At 42.2% G+C, this 7,757-nt stretch overlaps 1 pseudogene; it reads right to left on the bottom strand.

The window, feature by feature from the left end:
* Positions 1–672: 672 nt before the first annotated feature.
* Positions 673–6,102, bottom strand: LOC119267707 (annotated as a pseudogene).
* Between the last annotated feature and the right edge of the window lie 1,655 nt (positions 6,103–7,757).

Genomic DNA, 7,757 nt, shown 5'->3' with positions numbered 1-7,757 from the left:
CCTCCTGTTACCATCGGCCTTAAACGCACAGTTCGGGACCCCTTACCCGAAATCCGCCGATTTTGACACCGACATCCTCCCCCCCCCCCTTTTTTTACTTGTTTCTCTACAAACCAGCGGCTTATTGCTAGGGCACCTTGGTGCTAAAGATAAGCTTCATGTAATCGACCCCTCCGGTCCCCAGGCTTCTTGCCTGTTTTGAAATATATAAGGTAGACCTTACTACCTTTCATTTCAAAAAAAAAGCTCCCTCCTGGCACCCACCCACAGTAATCAGTATTTTTCCACGGTTAGAACATGCAACTGGCTGGATCCAAGCAGGGGAAGAGAATCGAATGTACCTCATGTCCTTGGCCTCTTGGAGGAGCCTGGCCTGGAGTTGTCGTCCTGCAGCCTCCGTTGCTCAGCCATGAAATGAAATCATTCCTCAGTTGGCTGATCACGTAGATGATGTAGTTCTCTCCTAATCCCGCCCTCTTGAACCTCCATCGTCTTGGAGTTACCATTTTATTCATGCGTGCTGCAGGTGCAGGTGCAGGCGAGGCAAACGGTGTCGGAGCTTCAACAAGCCGAATCAGCAGCGACCAAGAAGAAAACAAGCAAAGCAGCTGCATGCACAATACTCGTGCTAGCAAAACGCAGGGAAACACACATTCAAATGCACTCAACAAATACTCAAAAGCAAACTGCATCTCTTGCATTTTCATTTCAGCACTGTCACAGTGCAGTTCCGCGGAATTACACAGGGGGGATGGGATGGGATGGAGATAGGTCACACCACTTGATGTGTACCCCAAAAAAAACAGCATCCTAGTTTGTTTGCTGCACAAGAAGTGCCTAGATGGCACACAGATAATAACTACTCTCAAGTTGCATTTAAACAAAAATGAAATACTGCCGCCAAAATGCAGTTCTAATCTTCTGTATACTGAACGGCCATGTCGCCCAAAATATTTATTGTCTGCGGCGGAGACCGAAGCTGCGCGCACACTGCTACCACGGCGCGGTCGCTAACAGCTGCATCATCTCATCCACTATCTTCACGCTGGACTCCAGCTCCTCCATCTCCATGTCAATCTCCTCCAGAGTGTCCTTCACACTCGAAATCCTGGACGACCGCCTTGATTTTCGCGACGGTGCGTGCCCGCTCCAGTTTTACCTCAGCAGGGGCTCTGGGTCGAGCAGGGAGGCTGAGGAGATCATCGACGCGTTTCAGCAGGAAGTCCACATTCATGCCCAGGAGCTTCAAGGCCTGCAAGTTCTTCCAGACCACAAAGTCCCTGCGGGAAGGAGTGCGTGCCTTGCAGGCCCTGATGCCCTCCGCGATGTCGATAGTCTCCATGATGGCTCCCACCACGAGTGTGAGGTTTAGCCCTTTGAGCAGCTCCTTGTGAAGGAACGACTTCTGGGCACAGCACAGCTCGTAGTACGTCTCGCGCAGGTGGTCAGGGAACTCGCAGTCGATGACCAGGCCATCTACGACGATGCTGAAGCTGCTGAAATCTTTCACGTTGTCGAAATCGATGACTGTGTCTGAAAATTTGATGCCATCTGTTATTGACTCACTGGCTAGGTTGCTGCTATCGCTCTGAGCAACCTTTGGCTTCTCCTCAGATTTGACATCAATGGAACTTTCTTCTTCTGCATCGCATAATAGAAAAAATGATTCAGAAGATTCAATGGTTAACTTATCCATGTATAACAAATTTCACGAGTGCAGAATCAACACAATGAACTTTGACTCACTCGGTATCTTCTCCTTGACAGCTTCAGATTTGACATCATTGGAACTTTCTTCTTCTGCATTGCATAACACAAAGCATGATTCAGAAGATTCAATGGTTAACTTATCCATGTATAATAAATTCACAAGTACAGAATCAACACAATGAAATTTGACTCACTCAGTATCTTCTCCTTGCCAGCTTCAGATTTGACATCATTGGAACTTTCTTCTTCTGCATTGCATAACACAAAACATGATTCAGAAGATTCAATGGTTAAGTTATCCATGTATAATAAATTTACAAGTGCAGACAATGAAATTTGACTCACTCGGTATGTTCTCCTTGCCAGCTTCAGATTTGACATCATTGGAACTTTCTTCTTCTGCATTGCATAATAACACAAGAAATGATTCAGAAGATTCAATGGTTAACTTATCCATGTATAACAAAGTCCCAAGTGCAGAATCAACACAATGAACTTTGACTCACTCGGTATCTTCTCCTTGCCATCTTCCAGACACAGGAGACCAAGTGCTCCATCAGTTGTAGTGAAGTTGTTCGCTCTTAATATATAGACCTGAATGAAAAGCGTACAGAAAACAAGAGGAGTTTTTAATATTGGATAAGTGCAAACAGAGCATGCATGGAACAATTCAAGAAATGTGTAACTGGCGCATATGTAGTGCCTGTCAATCAATAGTGTAAAAGAATGATCAAGCAATTGAAAAATTATCAGGAAACACTTGCCTTAAACTTTGCTGAACTGACAAGTTGAAAGACTACAACATCTCCGACCTTGATACCATGATTAATCGCAAAACCTCTCCAACCAGCACTAAGTCCTTGCTTGGCTCCTAGATATTTTGCATCATAGTTGTGCCCATCCTCATCTTCTAGCACAATAGCAGTGTCCTTCTTTGGGAGATGCTTGTTGCAGAAGTCAGACGGTAGACCCTGGGAGACAAACATAAAATTCAAATGCAGAGGAAGCAAAAACAAAGAGAAGGAAATGTTTTCATTAATCCCATCCCCATGTACACCAAGTGACACTCAGGAAGCGTCCACACATGTACTAAGCTTATGAGATTGCTCTACCTGAAACTAAATTTCACAAACCACGACGTGCTCTAAGTTGTGCAGTTCACACTTTTGCAGTGCACATTTTTTTCTCAGTAATTTGATTATCTTCTGATACAAAAGAAAAGGCAATCTGCATTTTCGTTTAGCAGGTGTTTCCTCCCCTTCGATATTTGGGTTCTTGGGTTCACATGTTGTTCATAAGAAATGATCGCCTAATTCTTCAGCTTTGGACAAATATGTGAATAGCTAATAAATAGACTTACCAGCCAAAAACCATGAACAACATGTGAATGTAGCATATACTTGACAAAGCTAGGATGTTCGGCTGGTAACTTCACAAGTACCTCCTCAGCTCTCTCCATAGCAGACCCAAAGTTACCCTGAACGCTGTAGTTTGTTCAAAGATTGAAGTGCATAAGTGGACAGGCTTTTCAGGAACTGTTAATGCATCTTCTTACTCTCGAGAAAAGAAAAAAAGTTTGAAGTACCTTGCACATGTCTTTTGGCAATTAACAGCAGCTACCTGTCAAGTCACAGCTTATTCATAGTTAGTTAGTACTCCCTCCGTCCCACAAGATAAGATCGTTTTTCAAGCTTGAAAAACGATCTTATCTTGTGGGACGGAGGGAGTACATGTTTTGAACTAAATAGAAAGTGAAGAAAATGGAGGTTAAAAACACAACAGTAATATAGAATACATGAGGCAATGCATATGAACATAGCAGAGTCAATCAATGTTTAGAAACACACTCCATACTGTGTCCAGAAATTGACCATTAAGAATTTTTAGTCGCCCGAATCGTTAAGTGTGACAAACATATCGATCTGCTTAAACCAAATTATGACATCATTTTTTGAAATGAAGGTGTGTAACATATGTATGTTCACAAAAAAAAAGGTATGTAACATATGAAGCTTGTTCATAGTTAGTGCATGTTTTGAACTAATCGAAAGTGAAGAAAGTAGAGGTTAATAACCCAACAGTTATATAGACTACAGGAAGCAATGCATATAAACATAGCAGAGTTCATAAATGTTTAGAAACACATTCAATATTGTGTCCTGAAATTAAGCCCATTAAGAATTTTTTAGCAAGTTGTCAGAATCCTTAAGTGTGACATACATATGACCTGCTCAAACCAAATTATGACATCATTTTGTTTAAATGAAGGTGTGTAACATATGTATGTTCACAAAAAAAAGGTATGTAAAATATGACAATGTGCTTCTTTCAAGCTTTGAACAACAAGAATGTCCTAAAGGCGGAATGCGGAATCATACCACAGTTCTCACCATCGGCACAAGATCATCATCTACGTCGCTCTTGCTGCTGTTACTGCCGCCGCTCTCAACCAAGCCAAGCCCCGGCGTTGACATATTCAACTTCTGCTCCATGTCAATCTTGGGGTTGACAGGCCTCCCTCTCTTCTTCTGAAACCCAACCAGCCAAAATCTTTAAACCACTTTATGCAATTATTGAAGATAAGAAAATTAGTGAAATTTTGGGTGTCAAAATATCTGAAGCATTATGTGCTCATAAATGATTTTTTTGGAAGAACTGTTTACTAGCTGTAATTTCCCACGATAATGATCACATCGCGTGCATGAAGACAAGAATGGAACTGCTGACTTATCTTACTTTAGCAGTGCCAGTATCCTGGGCATTGTGTGTTTGAGAAACATCAAGCAGCCTTTTTTGCTCACTGTCCACACTCCGTGGCCGCACAATCTGACATAACGAAGAATCCAACTCTTAGAAAAGTTAGATCACTAAGCTGAACACTTGTAATCCCGTGAAATTGTGAGATGATAGAGAAAAGAAACGAGGATCTAGAGCCACAAATGGAGTATATCTACACAAAATTTACTCCCTAATTAATACAAGAGGTTTAAAGCAACAACCAATGGTTCACTTACTCTCAAAGGAACATATTCATCCTCGTCATCTGTATCGTCGCCATTAACAACGACAGGCTGTTGATCAACAACAATTGCAAGCCTATCATCCTGCGATCATCAAATATCATCATGCCATGAAAAAATTCAAAATTTTAAGAGAAGGCTAAAAAGAAACAGATAATCTGATAACATAGAATGCATACGGTCACGAATATTGGTTTCACCATGATAATGAAACATGAGAAGAAAAATCATAAGCAAATTATTAAATGCTTCATTTTACTTTAACAGAGGCAGTTCCGCATAAGTGTGATCAAGGTTCAGGACCACAAAGAAAAGCCAATCAAATGGCAGACTCCAGCAGTCAGCAGTCAAGCTCACGCAAAAGGAAAGCTATAATCTAAGAGAATGCATAAGCTCAGAGTGTTGGAAGCACTAGTTGCTACAGTACTGTTGAGGCAGTGAAGACTGAAAAAAGAAGCTTAAACAGACACTTTCAGACTCCATTACAGTTTTATTATTTACATTTTTCCCCAGGGTCCATTATAGATTATCAGAGGCAGCTCCGCAATAGTAAGTGAACCAGGATCGAGCTTCAAGAAACAAAAACTGATGAAATGGCTGATATGAAAGACTACGTCGACCTGCAGTGGCCAACAATCTGAGTGGAGCTTAAGCTGAAAGACCTCACCATTGTGGCCGTCGGCACAACATCAGCTTCCTTGTTGCTCTCGCTGTCGAGCAAGGCGAGCCTTCGGTGCACCAGTGCCATCTTCTGCTCCATGACCATCTTGTCTCGCTCGCTCTTGCTGACAGAGGGGGAACCTCCTCCTGCTGGCCTCCCTCTCTTCTTCTGAAAGGAGGCCGACCAAAACAGAGACATAAGTTCAACATATAATCAACAACCAATCCTTTTGTATTACTAATCCCATCTAGCAATAGGCCGTAGAGAAACAAAATCTGTTCTGGCTGGATGGTCGAAAGATTTTTTTTCTTCAAGAAACACTTTATTTTTATGTTCCAAGAATCATTTTCTCCAAAGCTATCACAGGATGACGAAATCAAACAAAATGAGCCCTCCACATGTCACGAGATTGCGGTATGCAGCGCTGCATTAACCAAAGATTCAAGAGAACGCCCAGAAATCAAGAAACCCCCGACCGCTAACTACATAATACTACTATAATTTTTTTTGCGAATATAATACAACTATAAATCAACAGCCGCACGAATCAAATAAAGTGGAGGGGATGAACTTGCCTTGAGGGACTGATCGATCGACATCGCTTCCGCCTCCGCCTCGGCGCACGTGGAGTCCTTGTGGTCGGGGTGCTTGAGGCAAAAACGGGGGCGAGGAGAGGACTGACGAGCTGCACAGACGGCAGAGAGGAGGAGGGTGGAGGAAGGCGGGGGAGGAGCAGTACTGGGCTGGGGTAAATAAATAGTGTGAGAAAATGGTAAAAGCGGAAACAGATTACCGTTCGGCTATAGTGATTGAATGACGCCGTGTATGTCGGTTGATTGGTTTTTACCCAAGCGCGGTTTGAAAAGTGTCCAGTACACATTTGGAAAGTGCATTTACCATTTTCCCTGTCAAAAAAAGTGCATTTACCATTCCACCCAACTTCTCCAACGGAACGCAAAACAGCCCGTGAAAAAAGCTCATCACTCGTCAAGGCAGGTTCGCAAAACACCTTTATTTTAAATTAAAAAATGGTATAGTCACGACATATGCGAAACCAATTTTGTATTGGGTTTCACCAGAACCCGGCCATCGTAGAATTTATGACCGGGTTCTCGTGATCATCTCAGTCAGAGGCAGGATTTATGACCGGGTTCTGACGTATATGAACTACTTCCGATATCTTTGTATAAACTCATGACGTTATTTTCTTCAACTCATACCATATGTTTTCGACGATGCGGTGACAAGAGAAGCAAGATATGCACTGTGAGTGGGGCTCAAAAGTTGTTCCAAGACCCACATAACTATTGGTTAGGATGACCCGCATGGTCTCAGTGATAAACCCATGTCATTCCAGCGGGAACAATATGTTCGTCATCTCGCAACAGTGATGAGGAAGAATAGACAACGGAAGAGAGGCAGCAACGACATGGTTTTCTCGGTGTTGGCGGGGTGGAGAGGGCAGTATGGTGCATCGGTTGACATTACGAGATGTCAACTTACATGGGCATATAACTTTCACAATCAAACCTATGAGAAACTTGACAATGTGTTTAGATGCAAAAAAAATGACATCTGCAAAAAATGTAATTTGGTGTGCATGAACATATGCTTCCAAGAGCTGAATTGGATTTCCGGTGTGTTTATGACTAATGTATGAGAAGAAAAATTCTTGCAAGTATCCATCGTCTAACACTCTCGAATGGTTAAGCTGGTTATCATATCATGCTCCCCCTCCTCTTGGATACCAAAACAATAACATTTCAATCTAGTAGCTGCCTTTTGAAGTTCATATCGGGTTGGCTGGATCGTGATGATTTCGTTGATCAAGTTGCCAAGGTATGGGGAAAATGAAGTAAAGGGCGAAATCTCACTAAAGGTGGAATGATAATTAACTTAGACTCTGGTGCATCAGGACCTATATAGTTGAGCTGCCTACATGAACAACATTAACAAAAGAAGATTGCATCTCTCGACTACTGTTGACTAGCTTGACAAGATAGGATGAAGTGTGTCACCTTGCCGCTCGGGAAGTTTAAAAATAATCAATAAGGCAGTGCCACACTTAAGCATGAAGGGGAGCTAAAATGATTACCAATGTTCCAACCAAAGTTGAGCACCTCGCGAGAGATGATAACAACATCAAGTTTTTTCACATGACAGGTAATGAGAAGTATCATAAAAAGTGTATCTTTGGTCTCCATCAGGTGAAGTGGTTATTAAGGTTGTTGCTCCCCTAAATGATTACAACACAAAGTATTACAAGGCCACTCCGGCATGCTGAAAACTAGGTTTTCTTGGCAGATTTGTTTAGAAACAATAGTCCTCAAGTTTCAGAGACTGAGAATGATATCTTATTGGCCCTA

The sequence above is a fragment of the Triticum dicoccoides genome, chromosome 3A (assembly GCF_002162155.2).
Source record: "Triticum dicoccoides isolate Atlit2015 ecotype Zavitan chromosome 3A, WEW_v2.0, whole genome shotgun sequence".
In the NCBI taxonomy this organism is placed as follows: Eukaryota; Viridiplantae; Streptophyta; class Magnoliopsida; order Poales; family Poaceae; genus Triticum; species Triticum dicoccoides.
This window is presented reverse-complemented; position numbering and strand designations above follow the sequence as displayed.